Raw genomic sequence first — 12,827 nt, 5'->3', positions numbered from 1 at the left:
AGGCAGAGCAAAAGAATGAAATAAAAACAAATATGACAGGCAATCTGCAATAGATTGTTAGTCTTTCACACTCGTTTCACTATACAAAAGAAAACACCAAATAAGAAAAAAAAAAGGCTTCTATTGGAAAAGTTTCAACTTTTTCTCATTAACCTGTTCACAATGTACACTCTACTGCCATTGCAATCACATTCTCCTGTTTGTTCATAGTCCTGTCCTTTCACACAATGGTAGACCAAATATCAATGTTAGCATGCCCCTCATGCCTCTGCCAATATCTGTAAGTGTGCAGTGCATATGTCTGGGAAACGTAAAGACACACACACACACACACACACACACACACACACAACTAGTACGTTTTTGCACACATGGCTGGTACAAAGGAAGCCTGAACGCGGTCTAGGCCAAAGGTGGCAGACACACCCCTATTCACATAAATGGGACTAAGGTGGACCGTGTCGCCTGCTTCAAATTCCTCTCTGAGGATTTCTCTTGGTCCTTTAACACCTCCAGTCCGCTTAAAAAGGCTGAGGAGGCTAATGAAAGTCCGCCTGTCTTGTCAGACCCTGGTGAACTTCTACTGCTGCACTATCGAGAGCATCCTGACCAACTGCATCATGGTGTGGTTTGGCAGCTGCTCTGCAGCTGACAGGATGGCCCTGCAACTGGTGGTGAAAACTGCCCAACACATCATAGGTGTCCCGCTCCCAGCCATTGCTGACCTCCAGCGTACACGGTGCCTACGGTGGGCTCACAGCATTATCAGCATTATCACACCCCAACCATGGACTGTTTGCCCTCCTCCCATCAAGGAGGCAGTACAGGAGCCTTAGGTCCCGCACCAGCAGGCTCAGGGACAGTTTCTTCCACAACACCATCACCATGCTGAACTCTCTGAACTCTCAAACCCAGCAATAGCCCACTCATCCACTCCCCTTTCATTCATGGGCTAGTCTACTCCGCCCTCACACTCAGGGACCCGATACTGCTCTCTTTGCCCATATTTATTACAGCTATCTCACCTTATGTCAATACCACACTTTTTACCTGGGGGTCTCATTGTCCCCCCCACTTGTTTTGCACATGCCATTTATTTATTTGTGCACCTATTTATTTATTTATTCATTACTTTTTTTGTCAACAACAACAAAACAACTGTATGTACTTGTACTATGTGCAATGACAATACAGTTGAAAGGAATCTAATCTAATCAAATCTAATCTAATCACTACTGTGTCAAGAGAAAGCTAGTGTTCGCATCAATCAGTGCCGTGTAAGTTCGACATAACTGTCAGATCAATTTAACAGAACATTTTAAGGCGATTTAACATAATGTTAAAAACTATAGTTTATAACAAACAGATATCTGCATGTCAATGAATTACCTGAGTCTTTGTGTTAAAACACATCAGATTTCCCACATTAAACCCCAGCGCTAGATGTATCACTGTATATGTACACAAAACACAAAGTTATTGCATTCAAAACAGCTGAAGTGATTATGCTCCCTGTTTAGTTGTTTGAAGGGTAGATCAGACATCACTCTGCTCAGATTTACTATACAGACTTCATATGCATGCTGCAAGTACATTGTATTTAATTAATTGCAATCTCAGGGTATTGCAAAAACAAATTTCTAGTGTGGCATGATGGCGACAATAAAAGCTGAGTGTTTAGTTCATTTAGTTAACTTAATGTTGTGAAGATGACTTACTTTTTCATGCAATTCATATGCTACCAGCTGTATCTGATGAAAGCTATGTTCACTGGTCACAGTCCAAAAGCAACCCTCTCAGGTCTCTAACCACTAATAAATATGTGGTGTGTTCCAGAGGTCAGCTGTGATTGAACTGCCAACATTAGCTAAGTTCTGTTCTTTTCACCGCATCCAAATAGGCTCATTTTGTGTTAAATTGAGCAGTGCTGATACAATGGCAGCCACACACAATGTCACAATGTCTTCACTGGCCTGATGGAGTAATCATTAAAAGATTGCAGGAACAGAGGATGATAAGCTGTCCTATCAGTTCCCTATCTCTCCCCTGCCACAGCCAGAGTATAAACCAAATTACACCAACCAAATTTCACTCAGAGCTGATACACAATCAAATCATACACGGAAACATAAACCATTCTGCACATTCACGTGTGTTGCGGGGGTGAGAGAGGGTTTCTGTCTGTCTGTCTATCTGTTTGTTTGTATATATGTATGCATGTTTGTACTTTTGAAGTGATCCCATTGAAAACAGATCCGATTTATATCACTGTTAAATGACTGAAATCTGTTAAAAACTGAGAGCTTTATAAGCACGGCATTATGTCACTTTCTTAGTTAAATAAATGGTTTTGAGCAACTGCAAATGGCATGAAAACTATTTAAACAATACTAAAGCCTTTCAACAAATCACAACATCGCTCGATCTTGAGAGCATAAGCTTGATCCCTACATTAGTTTAACTACCTGTCCTGTAATTTCTGTTGAAGAACACTTGATGGCAGTGTGTTAAAGACCATGGAAACCCTGTATCAATTTCTTTTGTGAGTAAAAACTGGTGTTACACCTTGAATTTGGCATTGACAGTTCTACTGTTTCTGTATCTTTATATTTATGTGTATCTGTGGTCCTACAGTACTGTAATAGTTATCTTCAAAGACTTTGTAGACTAAAAGAATCTGAGTCTTAGCTGAGTCTTCTTCTTTTCTTTTCTTTCTTTTTTTTTTTTTTTTGAACAGTTTATTTTCCTCAGAAAAAGAACCCACGTAGATTAAAAAAAAACCAAACAAAAAAAAAACCTTCTTTCAGAATAGTGCCAACTAACTTTCCTTTCTTTATTTCATTTCAAAAATAAATAAATAAAAACCACATACATAACCTTTCACGTCTTCCCTTTCTCTTGGAATAGATTAACTTTGCCCAAAGACACTTTACTCTTGTCTGACTTGTCAAGCCTCCCATATGTTCATTAGTCACCTTGGTGCAACTCACAATAATGTGAAAATTGTCTTTTGCTAATTATAAAGGTTGGGCGGTCTGCCTGTCTGCATCCAGTGAAAAAGTTGGAACACTTGGGAATAGTATACTTTCTGAGTTAAAGAGAGAGGGAAATAAAGTATGTCTATACACGGATTGATCAATAGTAATGTAATACTGGGCTCTAAAAACATGGAAACACTCTAGTGCAAACTCAGATGTTATCGCACAGAAAGTGGCAGATAGAGATGCTTTTTAGAGGCAGATTGATACTCAATCCAAATGGTGATATCAGGATATGTGGTATAGCCAATTAAACTGGGGTCATGGAAATGTCATTTACTACTTATATGATGTCCAACAGTTACAAAGATATAGATATAGATATAGATATATATGTGACTTTATGTGTGTGTGTGCGTGTGCGTGTGTGTGTGTGTGTGTGTGTGCGTGCGTGTGCAGTATAGGAGTCTGTTTTATGAGGCAATCAAATACCATTAAAAAAAAAAAAGTAAGAAAATTGTTATAAAACTTCTTATTCCTAACTTATTTCCCTCTGGTTCTTCACAAAACCTGTATGCATCCATTTGCTTTGATGCATTCATTCATAGAGGCATCAGAGCAGAATTTAGAACTGCTACCTTTGCTCTAAAGTTTTCTAAACCTCTACACATGAATATAATTTGTATATGTGAATCTACCCTTTGTAAATTTGCTTTGGTGAGTGAAAAAAGACTAATGTACACAGAAATAAATTATAGGGAAGAGTAGAATTCCTCTGACATTCTTTAAAACAAATAGAGGACATGGATCTAGTTTTCATCTGTTATGCAGAAGGGTGCCACAGAGACTGGGCCCTGTCAATAAAAGCCCTGCACATCATATCTATAACCAGCACCTGCATTTCCATCACACATCCTTACTATGCATTATTAATGTTCAGCCGTCTCTGCATGGGGGCCGAATATTGAACTTTGTATTGTAACGATGGCACTCAGACGGTACTGTCCCATGTAACAAAAGGATCTCACGTTCTCTAAAAGCATATTCAACCACTAAACCTGTCACGTTTAATAATGTCGTTTTTTTTGTTTGGTTGCTTGTTTTTGGTTTGTTTGTTTGTGTTGTTTTTAAGTCACATGGTAGAACACTCCTCACTCAACGAAGTAGGAGCATCAAGCTCCAGCAGTTGCCTTGCCTTAAATGCAGGCATTTAGATATTGAGTGAGCTCAAATTAAACTGAATGTATGACACACAGCTCAGTTTTCTGCAATGTTGAGTGTCATGTTTAACATTAAAGGAGCATACATATTTAATGACAAACAAAACACAGGAGTGGGGCCACTGTATTGACTGCGTGTTATTTTTAGTCAAGTCTCAGACAGGAGAAAAGAGGGGACCAAAGCAATATGACCTTAATATGTCAGTGTAGAAGACAGCGTCTGACTCAATGTGTCAATGTTATGTCAGAATCAGCACTTCTGAAGGCTAGTGAGAATTTATAAAGCTCATCATTTGCATAGGGGCAAAAAAACATGCAAAAGCTGTAACAGCAATTATTAAATGTTGTGGCCTACACTGAGTGTTTCCTGTCTAATGAAGTCTATATTTAAAATTTGCAATCAGACATATTCCCGTGAACACATTTACTTTCCTCTCCTTTTTTCCCCTACCAAATCAAAAGAGTAACCTATTCATTAGGGTTTAAAATATAATCTATGAAGTTGTATGAAACAACAAAAATAAATTAATAAATACATACATACATACATACATACATACATACAAATGTATGTAAATAAATGTAGTATCAGTGAAGTAACAACTTTTTCTTCTTCTTTTTTATATTTTACCATTTATGGTACTGGTGCCATCACAGGCAGCCTTTTATAACGGAGCATATAAAAAGTTACTATGAACTAGCTTTGGGCAGCCAAATTCTAAGTACTTTCTGAAATAAAACATAAACTGCACAAACTCAATCAGATCCATCCTCGTAGAGCTTCAAAATAAAAGAAAGAAAAAGTACAGTGTTTAGACAGTGGCTAAAATACCCTGAAATCTCATTTATTAAACAACCTTCAGAATTCCAGGTTACCTGTTTCTGTCAATGCATCCTCTATCACATAATGTAATCTGCTTGCTGATAAGCTGAGGTCATACATACGTCTGTTTATGGCATATTCAGTTAAACAGGGTTCAGGGCCTGAGTTGATTTACAACTAAATGGGTCCAGATGAATTGATAAAGGTGGGTGTAAATATAAATGATTTGAAACTACGGTGTCAGGAATTTGTGTCAGTTGTGTGCATCATTCTGTGTTTATTGGCTCTGTTGGAGAAGTTGTGCTGGAAACTCACTCACACAGTTATGTCAATCTTTGCCATGCATAGGTGAGATATTTCAGGGGAATTGACTTGCTGGCTGTGCTGGTATAACTTAAGCAGCGGGATATGACAAGATGCCTATGAGTTGTACACAGATTTGTGGCTGCTTCGACGAAATCATCAGCCTGTGAGCTGTCATATGTTCTCCTCTTGGGTATGTAGAATATCAGTAAATTCAGAACCATAGACAGAGCAGGATCCTGCTTATGGAATATGAATTGGCATTTTACCATATTATCAGATCTGAAATTCCACATGCTAATTCAGATTTAGTTGATTTATTCCATTAGGTGACAACTTAGACAGAGCAGTTTTTTTTTTGTTTTTTTTTTTACTATTTGAAGTGCTCCATAAATGAATAAAGCCGTGATGTACATGTATGCAGGTTAAGAAAATTCATAACATTGATGGTGACAGAGTTCATTTATTAGCCTTTCACAGGCTACTAGTTGTCTTATTGTGTAGTAAACATAGCTGTGATATCACAAAATGATAACTGGCATTTTTCATTTTAGTCTTCATTACTTACTTTTAGAAATCACAATCACTTGTGAACTCTTGTAAGTTTCACCCTCAGTCTAGGTGAGTGAAACTTACACACGTTTACACCAACATATGTAGAGCCACTGCACATTTTCACATTTCAAGCTGCACAGCACTGTCAAGCAACATAATCACTTGGTGGTGACTGCTATTTGTGGAACATAACTGACATCTGACTGTTACAGATGACCAACAAACAGCAAGGGGAGAGACAGAACCAGTTGCTGGTCCGTGGACCCCAGACCCCAGTCTTTTTAGTATGTTACAGTAGAGATTTGAATCATAAAACCATGAACCATAAAACGTGAGTGCTTCAACAACTCAGTGGCCCTGATGGACCACTAATACTGAATATTCTGATCTCTTTAGTACAGACATACAGAGCTAAAATACAGAGTTGCATTTGATTAACCACTTTGCCATGAAGTCAAATATTTGTATGAGGACAATAACAATTTACAGTATAAAACTTTTAATTTACAATTTTGTTAACTTAGCAAACTCCCTTAACAAGACAAGCTGGATGTGAAATTGTGTGAGTAATAATTGCAGGAGATTGCCAAGTTTTGCTTAGGTTTTTAGATTTTTTTTTCAGAACTAGTGCTAGTACCTCTCACAAAGCTGTGACAGGATCATAAATTGTTGGACTCTAATTGTTGGTACACACTTACAATGAGACCTCACAGGACAGGAGTCACACACACACACACACACACACCCCAAAAAAAAAAAAAAAAAATTGTGAGCATCACCAACTATAGTTAATACACTAGAAACACTAGAAACAGCACAAAAAAAGCCAAACTGACTTTATTCACATTTATTCTCATTTTCAAAAGTTTGTTGGAGTGCCAATTTCTTGAATACATCGCATCTTTTCATTCATTTTCTAAGACGCTTATCCTAATTAGGGTCGTGGGGGGTGCTGGAGCCTATCCCAGCGTTCATTGGGTGAAAGATGGGGAAACACCCTGGACAGGTCGCCAGTCCCCCGCAGGGCAGACACACAGACACCTAGGGGCAATTTAGTATCTTCAGTGTCTTTGGACTGTGGGATTCCCAGCCGGGAATCCAACCCGGGGCCTTTTTGCTGTTAGGCGACAGCACTACCCACTGCGCCACTGTGCCACCTACATCGCATCTAGGATCCTGTAAGCTGCATAAACCTTTACACTTAGGCAGTGTGTAGGACTGATGGCATGCAAATTGCAGTAGTTCATCAGCTTTGGCTAATCATTAACACTTAATGGGGAATTGAGTTAATCATGCAAGTTGTTGCTTGACAACTACTCGAGTACACTGCATACTGATAATATCACAGGCACACAGTTTGACAGAAAGATAGGTCTACTCTATCCTTTACGGACTGTTATCTTACAAGCTGATCATTTTTTACAGCTTCATTTCTATGAATCTGGTCTGGTTTAAGGGTGCATAACTAATTACGATAAAAGCACAGCTTGTATGTACCTGTTACGCAGCTATGTGCACCTCACACATGATCTATCTCATTCTTGTGGGTCACACTGTATAGTGCAATGCATCTCAGGGGAGAGCTGACCAAGAAATTATTGGTTTAGAAAATTAAGAAAAGAGAAAAATAATATTAACCATCTATCATGAAACAGCTGGGAGTAATCCACAAATTGAGAGAACAGTTAATATTGAAAAGTTAACAAAGATGCAATCAGCATCTTTGTCACACTCTCTTATTATAATAATATAATCCAATAGACATCTGATTTTTACTTCTCCCAATTGGAAATACTTATGAAGACGGGAGATATTTTAACATTTAGAATCCTGAGAGCTGTGAACAGTCAAGTCCACTCTAGTGGGATTGCACATTTCGGCCTTTATGCAAAGTAGCCTGAGGGTAATGGTTCTGGATCTACTCCCAATGTGAAAGCAGCATCTGCTAACATTTTGTATGCACTTATAAATAACAGATGTTGAGGATTCAAGGTAATGCTTAAAGGAAATTACAATGCTATGCATGTTCATATAAATAATAAATACCATAAAAAAATCATTGTTTTGCATACATTTCATAAATGTGTTTGCACTGTTATTTGGAAATGTGAGAAATAGATAAATAAATAATACTGTATATATAGGTAGACATTAATGACATTGGACATAATAAATAAGGCAACTGTGGATGTTCTACAACCACACAAGTAATATCTTCTACTGCAAACATGGTTTTTCACTATTAGTCTATGTGAATGATGTTTAGAGTCCGCATCTCTCTCATGGGATATTGTCAAAGAGTGGTGATGACAGGAACAGTTACTTGTACATGACCTAAATGAAAGTTAAACTCTTAAAGAAAGTCCCTCAAATCTTTAGGGGTGTGTGTGTGTGTGTGTGTGTGTGTGTGTGTGTCAGCATGTATGTATATGTGTGTGTTTAATTCATGTTGCTGCATCTGTGCATAGACACTGCTATTCCTAAGAGAAAACCGTGCAATCACAGGACTACAGAATCTGTGCCATGGTCTTGTCAGCTGAAAAGGGTACCAGTATATTATGTGCAGTGTGACCAAATGCTGTGTTTCTTCTAGTCAGCCTAGAAAAGGTAGGTGCTATTGACCTCTACTATATCATCTCCTGAGCTTCTCTCTGTCTGTGTGCCCTTGGCAACAGTGAATTTCTGGCTATTCAGTCAGAATAGATTAGGTCCCCTTTTCCCCTGATATGGTTTGGGCAGTGCAATGGAATGGTTTTAAAGCTTAGAGCAGAGTGCAGCTGGAATCTGATGATGTTGTTTTTCCTCAATGAGCTCTCTACAGAAAGAGATATCAATCAAAGTACTACCGCAGCCCAGTAAGTTGTGTGTAACCATCACAACTTTTGAGTATGCTTTTGCAGGCAAAAATATTCTCATGTAATCTAATTGAATAAAGCATCTAATTTTCAGCATAAATTATTTCATTGTAATGTATGTTTTTAATACAAATATTATGTTGTTCTCAAAAACTATAAGCGGACACTGGAAACCTTAGTGTGTAGTTCGTTTTCTTCACTCAGACAGGCTGTCATGCCAATACAACCATGTTGAATTACACATTTAGGCATGCTGGTATTTGATGGCATTAAGACAATAGAGATGAAAGCTAAGGACACTTGAGTTAACATTGGCATAATGGAAATGCTGCCTGCACATTCTTTCCCTCATATGTGCTAAAAAGGCAGTCTGTTAATTACCAACCTGATTAATTAGTCCGTCTTATCCAGGGGAGAGCTGCTTAGTCTTCACACACAATATAAGGTCCTCTCATGAAGCTCTTCTCTTTTTATGCATGGAAAATGGATTCACGAGACTGAGCTAGCAAGGCCCCAGTTAAAGAGTCCATTCAGGCTGTCTCAAAATGATTAAATGAAGTAATTTAGTCATTTTAGATTGCTCCTGTTTAACAGGTGCAGGTCAAAACTAGCCAATGAAAATGACTTAAATAAGAGTTCCTAGCTTAGTAGCAATGTTATTGGGCACTGTTTACATGCATGCACAGCAAAATGCCTAGCCATGTTTCATAGTTTTATGGAAACTCAAGTAAAAGAGGAAAACAGACTCAAGCAACAGTTATTAATTCATCTCATTTCAAGTTTTTGGATTTTATGTTTTGTAGGGCAACACTATACAATGCACTGAAACCCTATGTACTTCAAACTGTAGGACTTTCAGTTCTTCCAAGGAGTCCCACCCACACCAACCTTACCAAACAGATGGAACAGAGGCTGGTGTGAATGTACTGCAAAGTGTGGATTCAGAAACATAGTCATTATCACCTTTGTGGGCTGAATAAGTTATCTGGCTCACATTCACAACACCTTAGGGTAAAACAAATGTACCTCTGGTAGCTCCTGCCCGGGGGGAGTGAGCGAATAGCACTTTCCCCTCCCTCAACATCCACAGCTGAGGTGCCCTTGAGCAAGGCACTTAACCCCCAACACCCCCAGGCGTGCTGCCCACTGCTCCTGCGCCTGGTGTGTGTGTTCACTACCAGGTGTACAGGATGGTTAAATTCACTGCTCAATGTCTGTGTGCGATCATGGAGATTCAGATTCAGAATCACGATTCCCAATGAAATGACATTTTGTATGTTAACCAAATCACTCTCCGTCCATGGTCCAACTTCTCTACCCCTTTGACAATGGAATTTAACTATATGACAGGCTGAGTAAATAAGTCCTTAGTCTTTAACTGAGAGATTGTGTCTGAATTGCAGATGTTGTATGGAGACATTATTCGATAGTTTAGGAGCCATGTAATCAATACAAAACTTAATAAGTAAGTAGTGTATAGTAGATACTACATGACTAATATGCTCAAACTTCCTAACTCTTGTAGGAACCCTGGCTGTAACATTTTAAACCTTCTGAAACTTGTATTAGGTATGGCAGGGCATCCAATTTTTTGAGCATTACAATAATCTAATCCTGACGCTATAAATGCATGAAGTAACTTCTTTGCAAGGATGCCAAACTCCTTATCTTGGCTATGTTATGAAGATGAGAGAATAACGTTTTACTAATATTACTAATGTGACCTCCACGTTAAGTCACTGTCCAACATGATTCCAAGGTTCTCAACTCAAGTGCATGGTATGGCACTAAGACCATCTATACGGAAAATGACCTCAGGCAGCTTATTTTGAAAGGACTTGGGTCCAAGTCCTGGTATTTCAGTTTTATCAGAATTGAGCAGAAAGAAGTTACTGGTCATCCTGTCTTGAATGTTGCTAATACTGTTGAAAAATCTAGAGATCTGAGAGAATTCTCCTGGCCTTGAAGATATATATATATATATATATATATATATATATATATATATATATATATATATAGAGCTGTGTGTAATAACAGCAGAGGGTAATGCTATACTTCCAAATAATATTTCATAATGGAAGCATGTACAAGGAGAAAAATAAGCGACCCAAACAGGGTCTTGTGGCACACCATATTTTACTTGTGTACATATTTTACATTGATCTAAATTGTGTAAGCACCTGTCCGGAAATGGCAACATAATTCTCAGGCTTTTCCAAAAGAGTATTATGGTCTGCAAGGTCGAATGCTGCATTAGAGACTAGCAATACATGTAATGAGGTACATCAATGGTCAGAGTAAAGAAGTAGGTCATTGGTTACTCTGACCAGCATTGTCTTTGTGCTATGAGCACCCCAAATCTGGAATGTCTTTGCGTGCACTATTTCTCTGGAGCAATTAGCACAACTGAAAAGACGGCTATTTCTAAAACTTTCTAAACAGAAGGTCTGGAATTGGTCTAGCTAATTTTACATGGGCCAAGATCAAGTGGTCTAATAATTGCCACTTTGAGTGCCCTAGGTATCCTTGATATAAAGATGAATTAACGGTGTTTAGTAAATGATCTGAAATTTCAGAAATGATCTTTTTCAGGAGCTTTGTAGGAGCTAGGTAAAGTATACAAGTTGAGGACCTTGATGTTACTATTCTTATCCAAGCTCATCAAACATAACAGGAGAGAAGGAATTAAAACATTCCAGGGGTTTAATAATACTAGTGTCACTTGGCTGAGATACTGCATCTAGAGGTGTACTGTATCAAATTTTCTTCCAAATGTTCTAAAAAAAAGGTCAAGAAGGACTATCCTAGTTGCCTTCTATAAGTCTCTTAAAGTATGCAGACCATATCAGACCGATCCAAGATTCCCAACAGTTTATCATGCTATCTTTCCATGCTCTTCCAAATGCCTCCAACTTTGGTAGTTGACATTGTTGTCCAACTATTTTGATATTGAAGCATAGAACAAATACTATTTGGCTAGAGGCAAATGACATAAAATAAGGTAGTGATCTCAAATATCTTCATTTTGTGGCAAAAATGCATACATTATCAACATCAACTCTGGAGGACAAAACCAGGTCTAAAGTATGATTATAGCAGCAAGTTACCTCATGTGATTTGTGAAATAAAAGTTTGAGCTTATAGATATTTGCTGCCTATCATCAATCGTTACCCATACAAATCTGGCAATAAAGAGTGTGAAGTCACAAGTAACAGATGGATATGCATATTACACAGGAGTGTCTTAAAGGCATAGCAGATAATTTGTAATTTGACTATTACCATGGGCAGTAAACTGTTTTGGCTCCTCGGCTCATCATCCACCACGGTACCAGTTTAGCAGCTTCCAAACAAACTTCTGCCAAATAAAACTATAATTAAAAGTTTTACACTTGCTCTGAAGATTAACAGATAACCACTACAAGACAGCCAGTCTCTATTTGAGGGAACCTATGTGATATCTACAGGCAGTGAGCAGACGGTTGGTTTAGCCAGTTTGTCTGCCTTCTGGTCTGGGCCCTAGTGAGTTAAGCACTAATTAGCCAGATTGCTAGAGAGATGCTTCCATGGGAGGGATGAAGACCATCTCTGTCTGACAGACCATTTCTGCCCCAAAAAGAGCTCCAATCATCAATAAACCCCACATTGTTTTCTGGACACCACCTAAACAGCCAACAACTTGGATGATAACCTGCTATAGATTTCGTCACTGTGCTGCAAGTGGATGAGGCAGAGCATGTTAGAAACTCAGACACTGTTTTTAAAGCTCACACACTTCTGCTAACCCAATTTTAGTGATCTCTGATAATAATCTTAGAGAATCAAGAATCAAGCCTTTGCCAGCACTTTCAATTTGCTCTGAATTTGTTCACAGAATACAGAAAACATCTGAGTACAGTTGTTTGTGTCTCTGTGTTCACATTTCATAAAATCAAATCATCTATTACTAGAGCCCTTTCAACAGACTTCATAGTGGGTGCATCCCCGAGTGAGGAGAACCAGGAAGAACCTGGGGAGAACTTGTAAACATCAACTGGAGAATGGTGTCTCTTTGGTTTCAGTTTTCAGCTATGCTGCTGAGACGCCGATC

Source organism: Chanos chanos, chromosome 5 (genome assembly GCF_902362185.1).
Source record: "Chanos chanos chromosome 5, fChaCha1.1, whole genome shotgun sequence".
Lineage (NCBI taxonomy): Eukaryota > Metazoa > Chordata > Actinopteri > Gonorynchiformes > Chanidae > Chanos > Chanos chanos.
This window is presented reverse-complemented; position numbering follows the sequence as displayed.